This window comes from Sprattus sprattus, assembly GCF_963457725.1.
Source record: "Sprattus sprattus genome assembly, chromosome: 21".
In the NCBI taxonomy this organism is placed as follows: Eukaryota; Metazoa; Chordata; class Actinopteri; order Clupeiformes; family Clupeidae; genus Sprattus; species Sprattus sprattus.
In genome coordinates, this window is record NC_137919.1 from 2,695,623 (window position 1) to 2,709,895 (window position 14,273).

The 14,273-nt window shown below is 44.0% G+C and overlaps 1 protein-coding gene across 1 annotated transcript in view; it reads left to right on the forward strand.

Moving 5' to 3' along the window:
* The window catches only part of slc24a2 (solute carrier family 24 member 2), a gene marked incomplete at both ends in the record, with an annotated part of 71,410 nt that overhangs the window by 1,198 nt on the left and 55,939 nt on the right, over positions 1–14,273 (forward strand). The window lies entirely within an intron of this gene.

The following is a 14,273-nucleotide window of genomic DNA, read 5'->3' on the forward strand; positions in this document are numbered from 1 at the left end:
CACACATATCCCTCTCTCTCTGTCTCTCGTCTCTGTATCTCTCTCTTCACTCTCTCTCTGTCTGTGGATCACGCTCTCTCTCTCTCTCTTTCTCCCTTCTCTCTCTCATCTCTGTATCACTCTCTCTCTTCTGTGGATCACTCCCTCGTTCCCTATCTCCTTCTCTCACTCTCTGTCTGTCTCTCTTGTCTGTCTCTCATCTGTGGCTCTCTCTCTCTCTCTCTCTCTCTCTTTCACCCTCACTGCCTCTCCCCTCCTCCTCTCTTTCTGTCTCACTTATGTGGTTATTGATTGTAGGAGGCCAGGTGGGTTGTTTTTCCTTCTTCCCAAATGAATTCTATCATCTCTCTCCTGTCGCACCAGTTTTACCGAAGCAGGGATATTTTGGTGCAGCCTTTCAATAATGTGTAGCGAACGGTTAAGAAGTTTACACTGGAGTCATTTAAATATATATTATCTCATATTACGTAAAGTACAGTATAATCTTCCTAACAAGAATCCATCCTACCTTGTGTGAATCATGGCATAACACCTGAAGCAGTTATTGAGTATGTCAGTGGCATAGCAAAAACAAAACCAAAAAAAGAGGAAAAATACAGCTCATAATCCCAACCCCCGTCCTAGGCATTTAGCAGGCGGTGTTAGGTGCATTCGGGATTGCGTCTACTTCTCGATTGAGGCCGTGCCTGTGCACCTGAGGAAATGCAGAGCAAGTTAATTGGATTATGAGTTAAGCGCAGGCTATCGTTTGGTAGCTTAAGTGGAATCGAGACGCAGAGACCTGCTAAGCCGGGGGTAGAATTCATTTGGATTTACCCACCGGCCACTCATTGTATCCATCGGCATAGTAGCTGCTTGTTGGTGAATTAAAATGCTTTTAGCTCCACAGCTTACAGTTGCTATTACATTAGTACATAAGCTTGGGTTATAATTTGTTACCTTTTAAAGATTGGACTTTTAACAGCATTGTGACTTGTGAGCATGAACCAAAGGTGATTTATATCCCCCCTCCCCCTCACAGAAAAAAATGGAAACATTGAGCCATTGAGTTAAAAAAAAAAAAAAAAAAACAAGCTTAGAGATGGGTCCCACACTGAAATGGCTAAGTGAGAACAGCTTTCAGAGGCAGAGTTAAAATCTGTCCATTGATCGTAATGATTTCAGCTCAGCCAGTCTGTGTGGGTGCTATTGGCCATGTATCGCAGTGTCACGCAAGCAGGCCTATAGAGCCTTTACAGGGATTTGACAGAATTGAATGTCCGATGCCAGTGTCACTCTAGGTTAAGCTGAACACATTGTGCCCTACTTTGACTGGCAAAATCCCTGGAAATATGGGCATTCTACGCCCCCCAACAATCTGCACACATTTACAAATGTTTAAAGAATCCGTTGTTATTTCTTTTTTTTAGATTTCAAAGCTGTTATTAGGATACTGCTAAAGAAACAAAACACGTTTTATTTGGCACCTTTCATTGAAGAGAAATAAATGATAGTATCATGTTATTCAGTGGTGGTAACTGGTGAGAGGGAGGACCTTTTTATGTGAATGTGGTACAGATTGCATCAAGTTTCTGCTGGCATTGTGATGTGTCTTTAGGGTTCTGTGAATTTGCATTGGCAGGCCTAGGGTAATCTCTGCGCTTTTGTGATATTTGTGAAACAAATATAGCACTTCATGTTTTGAGCAGGTTCCATCGGGTACAACCCCTCTTGGACCCCTAGCTATTCATAATGCCTTTCCAGGGATAGTGTCTAGTCGCCCTTCGCAAATTCAATACGGTCGTTGCGATTATCCGGACGGATTTAGGTTACTTTGCAACATGAGCTGGAAATGAGTTTGAGAGATATCATCTTCTGAAAAGCCATGTTGTAAAGCTCCGACTAAATCAGGATTTAGTGAAAGTACATAAAGAATATTTAATCGAAGGTCAGGTCTTCACACACACACACACTCCGATGTGAAGTGTTACGTGGTGTGTGTGAGAAAGAGAGAGATGGAGAGAGAGGCACGCACAAATAAAGCAGTGGTTTGTGTTTTTGTTTTAATGTTTTATTTTAGAAACCATGCCCTGCTGAGCTGGGCACATGAAACAGTGCACAGGGCGAAGGAGAGAGAGAGAGCTCCTCTCTGTTATGACTGACCTTGAGCAGAAAATGCACTCTGGGAGTCTTGGAGGGAGGGACGGAGGGAGAGAAAACAAAGGAAGAGAGGGGGAAAGAAGAGAGAGAGAGAAAGAAGAGAGAGAGAGAGAAAGAAAGAAAGAAAGAGATCAGATGAGCTCACACTCCTTTCAGTGGCGCTCACACCAACACTCACGTTCTCTCTCTTTTTGTCTGTCATTGTTTTATTTCTTGCCCATTTCTCTCTCTCCCTCCGTGCCTCCCTCCACCCCCCGCCTCTCTCTAGTGACTAATTCCCTTCCCTGCCTGATATGTTTAGAATTAATTTTTGCTTGCCAGTGAGGCATTCGGATTTTGATCACAATAACTGAGGATTTGATGTCTTTCTCAAATGCCTGAGCGTTGATGATGTGTCGGGCTACTCTCTGCTGCACAATGGGCTACATGCTGGCAATCACAAAGGGACCTCACAGCCTCAAGCGTCCCTATTCTTCAGTTAAGCACTCAAAAATAATACACTTCTAACGTGGAGGAAATAGTAATGTTAACTGTATGAATTGAAAGGACACTGCATTTTTTAAATATGTTTTGGGAAGGTATTAGCCACGTGCGTGAAACCACTCATGTGATGACCTTATTTTAACCTTCAATGTTATTGGGAGGGTTATGTTGAAAAGATGCACTGTGCCGGCAAATTCATTGAGAATTTTTTTGTTAAAGAGTTACTAGCATGAATCCTTTAGTGGCTATTGGCAATATCCCTAATCCAACAGCTTTCTGTGCCCCATAATATAGTCAAATCCTTAGAATTCCAATTTCAGCCTTAGAATTTTAACTGGATGCCACATTCATTTGAATTCCGACATTCTTATATTTGTAACTGGATTCTGAAGTAACTAGTCATCATCATCATTTTTGTCTTTTCATCCCTGGAAACAACCTACTTCCAGCCTGGGTTTCTGTCGGTCAAGGATACGTATTTCCTCTGGGATCAGTATTAAAACCGGAAGTGAGCACGTAATTCCAGTCTCTGGTTGGTTAAAACTATGATGCATGTCTTGAGAAAAGCCTGAGAGTTTAAGGGGGGGGGGGGTCCTTGGCCGACAGTCTCCACGTCCCCTCCTTGGCCTGTCTTGCCCTTAGTGAAGTCATGCGTCTGACCGTGGGTAGCCTCCGTCTGGGGCCCTGAGGCAAGGGGCAAGTGCTGGGTGGCTGTCAGGGCGCGTGTTCCTCGTTTGTGGTTGGCAGTTGGACAGGTGACGGCCCCCGCTGCTGTCACAGTCACATCACAGCAGGCGTGAGGTGACACAGGATGTGAAGGCCTATTGGTTGGAACGACAGAGTGAGAGAACAAGAGAGAGAGAGAAGAGAGAGAGAGAGAGAGTTGGCATCACAGCTGCCCCTCTGCGAATCCCTATCAGAGAACCTGCAGTGGCGAGTTTGTGCTCTATTACCCCGTGTCGGGGTAATGGGGGCAGAAGCAGATGAGGAGGAGGGTCGGGGGGGTGGGCTGGGGTGCGTGATTAGTGAAGCACTGATGAGAAATAAAGATTCTCAGCGGTTCTGAAAGGAGGATGGATGAGAAAAGGTGGTAGACTCAGCTGTTTCATGCCCAGATACTATCTGTGTGTGTGCGTGTGTGCGTGTGTGTGTGTGTGTGTGTGTGTGTGTGTGTGTGTGTGTGTGTGTGTGTGTGTGTGTGTGTGTGTGTGTGTGTGTGTGTGTGTGTGTGTGTGTGTGTGTGTGTGTGTGTGTGTGTGTGTGTGTGTGTGTGTGTGTGTGTGTGTGTGTGTGTGTGTGTGTGTTCGTGGCCTGATGAGAAATGAAGTGAGAGGTGCTGAGGGAGGATGAGTGACTGAGCTGTATGGCGACTGACTCCATTCTCAGAGCATAACTATTGGGAGGTTAACCACTTCCTCTGTGTTCACTTCCCTAGCTTTGTCACTTCACCACGTAGTTTGAGTGTTGGGTGGCTATGCACAACATATATTTCCATAGATAAAGATTGAAGATTCGATAAGATTAGATACTTTTTTGTTTTAAGTTTGGTGAGTTTGCAAAATGGATGTCACTGTAAGCAGCAAATACGATTGAGTTTAGTTTATTTATTCCTTATAACATTATTTTATGACACTGTGCGCTAACAACGTAATGGACGTAAACCAGGCATTATTTCCGATCGCTAGTACGCTACATGCGAGTCAATAACGTCCCAGACATGTGCTGCTCCGTCGATATCAACTCAGACCCCAGTAGCCCATGGCAACTCCCAGGCGGAGTGAGGTCGCTCGTAGCCTGCTGCTGTGTTTTTAGCCTAGATTGCTCTCTACTGTTTGTAAACCAGTTACGCCCCCCCCCGCCCCAGCCCCCCCCAGCCTGCGCGGGTACTGCTGTCTGTGAGTGGTGGCCTTCCGCCGTAGCAATCCCTGCCCCGTCACAGGCTATCCAGAAAAAGCCTGAAATTCAATTAGCTGGACTATACATAGATGTGGCTTTCACCCTGGGGAAAAAAAGGCCCATATGCATGGCTCTGAATTCCAAGTCACCCGAGCAGCAGCAGCAGCAGTATAGCGGGAACAACAGCCAGTTTAACCTTCATTTCAATCCAAGGATACAATGGATGCTATGGTTCTCTGCATTTTTCTCCTAGAAAGGTGTGCATTGGAGTGTGTGTGTGTGTGTGTGTATGTGTGTGTGTATGTGTGTGTGTGTGTGTGTGTGTATGTGTGTGTGTGTGTGTGTGTGTTTGGGTTACTGTGGCTGCGTAGCATCGCTGACCGGTGATGCTTCAGAAGCCAGAGGCCCTTCTCTCGTGGGGCTGCGTCGGCTAGGTAACACCAGAGGCCCTGATCTAATAGATGTCCACCGCGGGTACGTCACGTCACGTAAGGCTATTGTTATTACTAGGGCACATTCATTTGGTCATTTCATAACATGCAACCTAACATGCTACCTGACAGACCCAAGCGCCCTCGAGGGCGGACCTTCGCCAAATTTTGGGTGTGTCTGATCAAAAAGGTAGGCGTTTCATGTAAGCTAACATCTGGCACACACGTCTAATCTAATTTTAATCTCTACACAGTTTGACATCACGTTGACCATGGAGTTACGAAATTGACAGATAATTTTACTCAACAAAATATGCTACCAGATGGCTAAGCAGGCTAGCGCTGTAATGCACAGAACGGGAATTAAATAATCTAGTATTATTCATCACAGCCTTCTGTTATGTGCAGCAAAAAGTGAGAGACAAAGTAGTATTTTGTTTTGTGCTTTACGTCATCGAACACACTCAGTTTAGACCACTGATTGACACGTTGTTCTCCCATGTACCGTTTTAAAATAGCTTACCATCTTTTAGTAAAGTGGCAATGAAGACAGTCCTAAAGTGAGAGGGACACAATGTCTATCTACCAATTTTTTTTTTTGTAACTTTAAATTGACATTTTAAAGTGGGTCTATACAAGTTCAGCCATATTGCTTGAATTAGCAGTACCAGTCACATAAAGCTGATTTTATTTAAAAAACAAGTCGATCTATTGATAGTCATAGTTAAAGTGTCGCACAAGAATCGCTATCATCATATAGGTAGTGTAGTAATAATGATTCACTGTCTACATGATGTAGAAGGCCAGACTCATAGAAAGTCTGGTCAGGTGCTCAGTATACATTTCCTGCAAGTCATCTCATACACAGATCTGTATAAAACGTTGTTGCAAATTTAGAATGCAGTGTAGTTATCACAGAACGATGTGCCGAGGAAGACGATAAATCACACACCTCCTCTCTCTGTCCGCTAGTCAGGGTTGATGCCTGAACGTCACACACCTCCTCTCTCTGTCTGCTAGTCAGGGTAGATGCCTGAACGTCATACACCTCCTCTCTCTGTCTGCTAGTCAGGGTAGATGCCTGAACGAACGTCATACACCTCCTCTCTCTGTCCGCTAGTCAGGGTTGATGCCTGAACGTCACACACCTCCTCTCTCTGTCTGCTAGTCAGGGTAGATGCCTGAACGTCATACACCTCCTCTCTCTGTCTGCTAGTCAGGGTAGATGCCTGAACGAACGTCATACACCTCCTCTCTCTGTCCGCTAGTCAGGGTAGATGCCTGAACGTCATACACCTCCTCTCTCTGTCCGCTAGTCAAGCTAGATGCCTGAAACAACTATTTGGATAATTTCCCACTATTTTTTTTATCTTAGCTTGGCGTATTCACCATTTGGGATGATGTACTCCACTCTGGATATGGAATATGGATATAAAATATACTTTTGTGCCGTTTCTTGAAAAGGATTAAATTATCGCAAGTCACCCCATTTATATAATGGTGTGTTGCTAGGACTGTTTTGCCATTTTACGGTGAGTATTTAGTTATTTGCAAGAAAATTCTCTGAAGACAATCCAAATATTTTTGGTTAATTGATTGATAAGTGTATACAACTCAAAATAGTGGGAACCCCATGGCAATGATAACACTTTGGTGCTTTGAACTATGCTGGGCTTTTAACAATTCCACATGACATTACATTATTTCTCATTGACAATTGAACAGTATAAATATTTGCAAAACATGCACTGATGTTTGTTTGACTTGACAAGCCACAGATTTTTGTTTGGTTCATCACAGCACACGTCAGAATTCCTGTCTGTATGACCGGCTCAAAAGACACAAACTCAGCAGCACACCCACAAATGAATATCCCATTTCACATATCTTGACTTCTCTCTTGGAAGGTGCGCCATTTGTGCACTATCCTAACGTCACACACATAAGGCACAGCTGGTTGCCTTCTCAAATCAGGACCACAGGAGGGCAAATCCTGCTGAAAATCCCCTTACTAGCTTCTTATGGTAACCTTACCTGGGAAAAGAGTGCGTTATGGCGAGACTGTCTCGCGTAACCTTTAGCCACTGCAGATGATATGCCAGATGATATGCCAGATTAGGCCAGATTCATGGAGCAGACACTGTGGATTGAGCATGGGTATAGTGGTGCCATTGATTCTTAGAAGAGAAAAATATGTGTCAAGGGCATCTACGGCATTGTTTTGTGTGAAAGTCGTCAAAACAGCCCTTAGTTGCAGGAGTATTTAGAGAAAGAAGAACCGTATTTAATGATAAACAAAATTACCTCTTTTTCTTGTTGAAGTATAGGTCACCTTAAAAATGGTACATTTGGTACATGTTATTGACCAACAACAAGATAATCTGAAATGTGGCAACAGTGATTTGACTCAGCCACCATTAAAAAGTGTATCCAAAATCTTCAGACGGCAATTTGAGTAGAACCAATCACAATAAAACTCAAGACAGAATTGTGAACTGTTGTGAAGCATATAATGTCGTTGTCATGGTGATGGCAGAGCCCGCCCAGATGGACATCCTTACACTGGAGCAAAAGTGGAAAATACCAGGCCTTTATTACGGCAGTGGTGATAGCCATAAATACCAGGCCTTTCTCTGGAGGAGCTTGTGGTGATTGCCATAAATACTGGCATGAGTGCTATATGGCTGTTCAGGTCTATTAATGAATCACTCATTAACTCGTCATGTTTACGTGTGTGTGTGTGTGTGTGTGTCCCTTTGGACATAACAAGGAATGAGATTCTAATGGCTCTTAAGTACTCATCTTACTGAAGGCCGTCTTTGCACTTTGCTGGCCTGGGTGCATTTTCTGCAAGATGAAGTTGCCTTTCAAGGGACGTCTCAGTGCTATCCTGATATCCCAGTGCATGTACATGTGGATTGAATTGCCTTTCAGAGTCCCAGAGAGAGCTATCGCTCACATTTCGAATATTGTTTCAGCTCTGGTATGATTGTGTGAAGATTTCAAATGCAGACAGTCTGTAGTGAACCATGCCATCGCAACAATTTTGTGCTTGTTGTTTGTTTGTCAATCATGGTGTCCCTCCATCAAATCAATTGCTTTTCAATGAAGTCAAAGCCCAAAATGTGTGGGGTTAGACTTAATCGAAAAAATGTGTTAGATGCTTTATGAACATACAGGGGGTAGGGGGTATGCTTTTTGCCCACCCTGGAATTGTGTATTTCGTAACAGATCACTTTTCTCAGTCAGCATATTTTTGTTCGAGAATGGTCTCCTTTCCATCGAGCCAGTTGCTTTTTCGATGAAGTCAAGATCATGTTTGTCCCTCAGCATCTATGGGCATCCGTGTCCAGCAGTCAGGGCGAGGGCTGTTGTGTACTGGCTCAGTGCAGAGATAAATTAGCTTAGTCTGTAGTAGGTTGGATGAGTAAATTAATCGGTGATGAAATAATCAGATAAACACATACGCTAGTTACACACGTTGTACTGCATTAAGAATGACGATCTAAGTAACCAAAGGTTTTTGTTAGCACATTGAGATAATTTTAGTGGTGTAGCAGCAGCTTTTAGAGGGAATTTAGATACCTACTGCTTCACTCAAGAAACCCCTCCCTATCGCCATGACAAAGGACATCTCGAAGCATTTCTGAAAGCGATGAAACAAACACAACAACAGGGGCAGATGTTCTGGTGTGAAGGGAAGTCTGTTGTGGCTAAGCGCTGATCGGGGAAGCAGGTAGCAGGTGTGTGAGGAGAGAGGACAGTAATAGATGTCAATAGGATCACCAGTGGCTCCATCACTCGTAGTGTTAACGGACTACTCCACTTAACCTCTTAGCCTCATCTTGTGAAAAAAAAAGTGCTTAAGTGTGTTGTTTGTACACTCAAAGTACAAAGGAAACTGTGTTTTTAAATTTTATATACTATATGAAATTTAGTTAAAAAAAACATGAAGGAAGGCTTTATATGGCTAGTTCATGTGGCTATGTGGATTCTCTCTATCTCTCTGTGTTTCTGTGTGTGTGTGTGTGTGTGGGTGTGTGTGTGTGTGTGTGTGTTTTTACACATGATGTTGTATGATTGAAGAAAGAAGAAGTGGCAGAAGTAAGCTTGGCTAATGAAGCATTTGGGTATTGCTAACTGCTAAATTACTGGCACTGAAATGGAATGGACCAGGCTCATTCCCCTGTTTAGCCTAAATGTAAAGTCAGACAGTCAGCCACAAATAGAGAACTCAGCCGCAGTCATTGGAGCCCCCTAACGACCCCAAAGTGTGCTATTTAGATTCATGAATAATTCAGTGTTCTCGTGATAATCTCAGTCGTCTATATATTTGTTTGATTCTCGTTTTATTAGCTTGTCATTTATCTCTGTGCTTGGGACTCGCAGCGGTCGAGACACTAATTAAACCAACAGAGAACGAGCGGAGGCACACCATGCAGAGTCCGAGCTCCAGCAGGGACAGACACTCTGACTGTGTGTGTGTGTGTGTGTGTGTGTGTGTCTGTATGTGTGTCATCTCATCTTCAGTCGTCTTCAACCTCTCGGCCACTCTCTGAGTAATTTTTTAAAGAATCATCTTTTCTCAGCATCCCCAGAATACCATATTGACTGTGAGGAGCACGCACACTTATGCTGTTAGTACACTCAGAGTATGCAAGATATACTGAAAATGTATTTCTTATTCGATATATTTTACTGAGGAAGGGATGCTTTGCTTAGACATTGCATGTGTGGATTCACAGTTTAGATTGCTAATAATACTGTTTCCTCTGCCTCGACAAATTCTTCCAAGATGTGTAGATGATGTTCTGGTTCTTTGGCAGGCAGGGAGGTGATGGCACATCCTAGGCAATTGGACACGATGTCCAAAATACCAGTTTAACCCCTTGAGGAGTGAGGTTTTTTTTGCAAGTCATTCCAGAATTATACTGTGCAGATCTAGAATTTGCATCTAGAACTGCCATTCAGTACATTTCTTTTGAGTTCATTATGACATCGTCCAATGGAAATTTCAGTTGACAACATTCAAATCACCGATTTATGATCAATCTCCACACACCTTTCAGGTGTAACTGGTCATGCAATGGACAACATTTTCAATAGAACATTCCAGACTAGTCTGCCCCTGTCCACTGTTGTCTTGGGGACTAGGGGTGTAACGATAAACAGAAGTCACGGTTCGGTTCACACCATTGTTTGGACATCATAGCTCAGTATGAGTTTGGTGCAACAGGAAAAAAACTACAAAAAACCCCAGTGCATCAGACTAGATTTATTTAACAGTTTGTTCCGTCCAGTCTGAAAACAATCAGATTGAGCTAGTTGTAGCATGGCGCTAACTTGCTAACGGCTTACAGTTTAAGGTTACGAAGTGGAACTCACACTTGTGCAATTTGGTGCTGCCTTCATCAGTGTTCGAACGTAGGCTACCATGTTTACGCCACCAAACTGTAACGTCTGACACGACTAAGGTTTGCCGCCCATGAGTGAGTTTGACCTCCTAACTGTAGAAACACACAGAGGTCAGCGAGGGCCCATTCGTCACGACAGCCCAGAGGACAGCATGTCCCCATTGATCCAGAAGGAGGATTGCATTGATAAGCAGTACGCACTCATCCCATGGGCTTTTCCGCCCGGGTTTAACCATGTGTGACCTTCATGCATGTGGGCCTGCGTCCGGATGGCCATGATGGCTCTGTCTGAGGCAGTCAGCACAGTCGCAGCTTTGGCTATAGGAAAAGCCTGCGACTGGCGAGAGGGATTAGCACGGCTCTGGGCTGCAGGGTCATGGAGTAGACTGTGTGAAATGAATGAAGGGACTAAATCTATAGAAAAAGCAAACGCTGCATTCAGAACTGTTTTATCTTTTAACCGTTTTATCTTTTAACCGTCTTTTTCTCTTTCCAAAAGAGACGCACCACTAGCAATTTTCTTGGCCGATTAGGATTGTTTTGCAAATCTGAACTGGTGAGCTACAAACGTTAAACACAATTTTGTTATACAACATTTCTCTTTAATGGAAAACATTAAATTAATTAATTAACTATTAATTAACTTTGACATTTTTTGCCAAAACTGCACAAGGTTAAAGGACCTTCCCTGACTCGACTGTAAATGGAGTGCAGTAACATCCCACTTTTTCCGACATGTTTTACTTTCCCAAAATAAGACGGGTGGAACAGACCTGTATAAAACACCTAATGTCACTTATTTACATCAAATGTTTTGCATTGCCTTTAAATATGCACCAGACTACAGAACGTTGACCTTTTTTTATTTTCTCAAACAAAAAAAATGCAACAAGGACAAACCTTTTTTTTGTATATATAAACCTCCAACTAAAGAAATTAAAATAGAGGCATGTGACACAGTCTGTTGTGTGTTTTTCTCATAACTTTAACTTAGGTCAGGTTGGGCTCAGCTCTGCCCATCTGCCTGCATACGCAATCCATAAATGAATGGTTTAGCGCTTGGTCAACCAATGTGGCCCTGATCTCGTGTGAGACAACAGTCCATCCTCATCCACGCCTCGTGCTCATCCTCTGTCTGTTTCTCCTTCCTCCTCTTCCTCCCCCTCCCCCTCCTTGACCTCCGGCTCTTGCTGACCGCCATTGCCCTTCAAAACGGGGAGCGCTCCTCTGTGACCCTTTTAGCATTATCTTGACGTCTAAGTGAACAATTAAGCAATGAGTGTTTACACCTGCGAGGAGTGGGTGTTTCCAATTAGTAAATAAAGCTTGCTCTTGCTTGCCAAAGGAACACAAGATTTAATTTGGATGCTGTAGCTAATGTACTGTGTGGAGTGTTTTGCAAAAAAAAGTGTCATTTAGAATTGAAAACTGAGTGTGAAGCAGACATTATGCCTGCAAACTGGGTTCAGGGATTTGGTACATGACTTTCAGGCTTCAGAGATTGAGTTCCAATTTGAGTGTGTAAACAATTGTAAAAAACTGTAAAAGAACATCCCCAAGAGGCATTACTCTTTCCAATAAACATACATTTAGGAGGTACATTGAAAGAAAAACAAATAGTTTTGCCACCATTTTAAACGTTAATTGTTTATTTTTCCCCCCAAAGCAACCAAAGAAATAACCACACCATACAATTCCACTCGAAAAAACTAAAACTTTAAAAAGAAAAAGTCTACGTCTTCCTTCCAGTGCGCAACAAGAGATGGCGTGCTGAAGGCATGATGCCCTTCCAGTGGGTGTCAGACTGCATTAAGGATATGAAGCCTGACACAGTAACTGCAGGGAATGAAGGCCTTTTAAATGCGTGTCCCGGCAGTGAGTGCACAGGGCACATGGCACATGACTCGACCCTCATGGCGCTCATCTGGCCATCTTCTGGCCTCTCAAGCTCTCTTTGTGCCCTGCGCTTCCTCCCTCCCTCCCTCCCTCCCTCCCACACACTGAGTCAGGCTTTCTGAAAACACAGCCACGCAGGGATTAGATTATCCGGCACTTTCTGTGTGTCACTGCAAAGCAACAGCCACAGCCACCCACTAACCCCTCTACCCTCTGTGTGTGTGAGTGTGTGTGTACGTGTGTGTGTGTGTGTGTGTGTGTAAATGTGTGTGTGTGTGAGAATGTGTGTGTGTGAATGTGTACCACAGTCAGTCAGTCAGTCAGTCAGTTGATGTAGCCACCAGACGATGAACTAAAAACAGGAGGAAAAAAAACGGAAACATGTTAAAGGAAAATAGTTTCTATAAATAGTGAATGAAATGGATATTTGTCTAATCCGGAAACACATTAAAGAGGATTCTGGGCCTAGTCACAATATTACCAGACCCCCCCCCCCTCCCCCCCCCCCGCCCCCTCCCCCCTCCCTTTCGTGCTGGCTGGGGAGGAGGGAGGGGGGCAGATGCTGCGGCAGAAATGGAAGGTGAGATCCTGGATGCATTAACAGGCTATAAATAGCAGAGACCCACACCCTTTCTCTTCTTCTCTCTGTCTCTCTCCATCCTCCTCACTCTGTCGCTCCCTCTCTCTCTCTCCCTCTCTCTTCTTCTCTCTGTCTCTCTCCATCCTCCTCACTCTGTCACTGCCTCTCTCTCTCCCTCTCTCTTCTTCTCTCTGTCTCTCTCCATCCTCCTCACTCTGTCGCTCCCTCTCTCTCCCTCTCTTCTTCTCTCTGTCTCTCTCCATCCTCCTCACTCTGTCGCTCCCTCTCTCTCTCCCTCTCTCTTCTTCTCTCTGTCTCTCTCCATCCTCCTCACTCTGTCGCTCCCTCTCTCTCTCCCTCTCTCTCCCTCTCTCTTCTTCTCTCTCTCTCTCCATCCTCCTCACTCTGTCGCTCCCTCTCTCTCTCCCTCTCTCTTCTTCTCTCTGTCTCTCTCTATCCTTCTCTCTCTGTCGCTTCATCTCATTCCCTCTCTCTCTCTCTCTCTCTCTCTTCTCTCTTAACCCGCTTCTCTACCCTTTCGGTCTATGTGAGCATCTTAGATACAGATTCTCTCTGTCTCTCTTAATCCTTCTCTCTCTGTCACTTCATTTCTCTCTCTCTCTCTCTCTCTCTCTCTCTATTTAACCCCTCTCTCTGCCTTTCTGTCTACGTGAGCATCTTAGATACAGCTTAGGGAGGGTCTCTGCCATAAACATGGTTGCTGTAATGTGGCACACAGTTATTCATATGTAGAGGCATCCGTAAGACCGAAACCGTTTTAATGTCATACAGCATAACACCATACACTGTTAAACATTGGCAGCCATTGGCCAGTAACGTAGTGTGCTCATAAACATTGGCAGCCATTGGCCATTAACGTAGTGTGCTCATAAATTATGAGTGTGTTTAACAGTGTTTAACAGTGTATGGTGTTGTGCTTTATGATATTAAAACGGTTTCGGTCTTTAATGTACAATTTCCCATAATGCATTTGTCCACTAGTAGTAGTTACACAGTAATATGCTATACAAATCACAGTAAAAAAAAATGCAGATTTCACATACCTTTCGGCCACACTTGATTTGGACAGATTCCCAGATTATTACCAAACTATCTGTTGAAACTCTGCAAAAATGTATGCTTAAGAGTGGGGTTAGGGATTTAGATCAGTGCACAATTAGGAATTTCAACAAACAATATGTAAGGTTTCCGTAGGCCGACTGTCCAAAGGAAGTGACAGTGCCAGTGGAGAGGAGAACGCTGAGGCGTCTTCTGTCCCTGTGCGCGCTGCTCAAGCTCAAAATGGCTGCCGACACTGAAATGTGTTCTCCCCGAGTGTGGTTCACAGCAGGACCAGATCCTCTCTGCAGTCAGGATCTATACATGACATGATGGCTGCTTCACCATCTGCAATAGGACCACCATTCGTCGTTC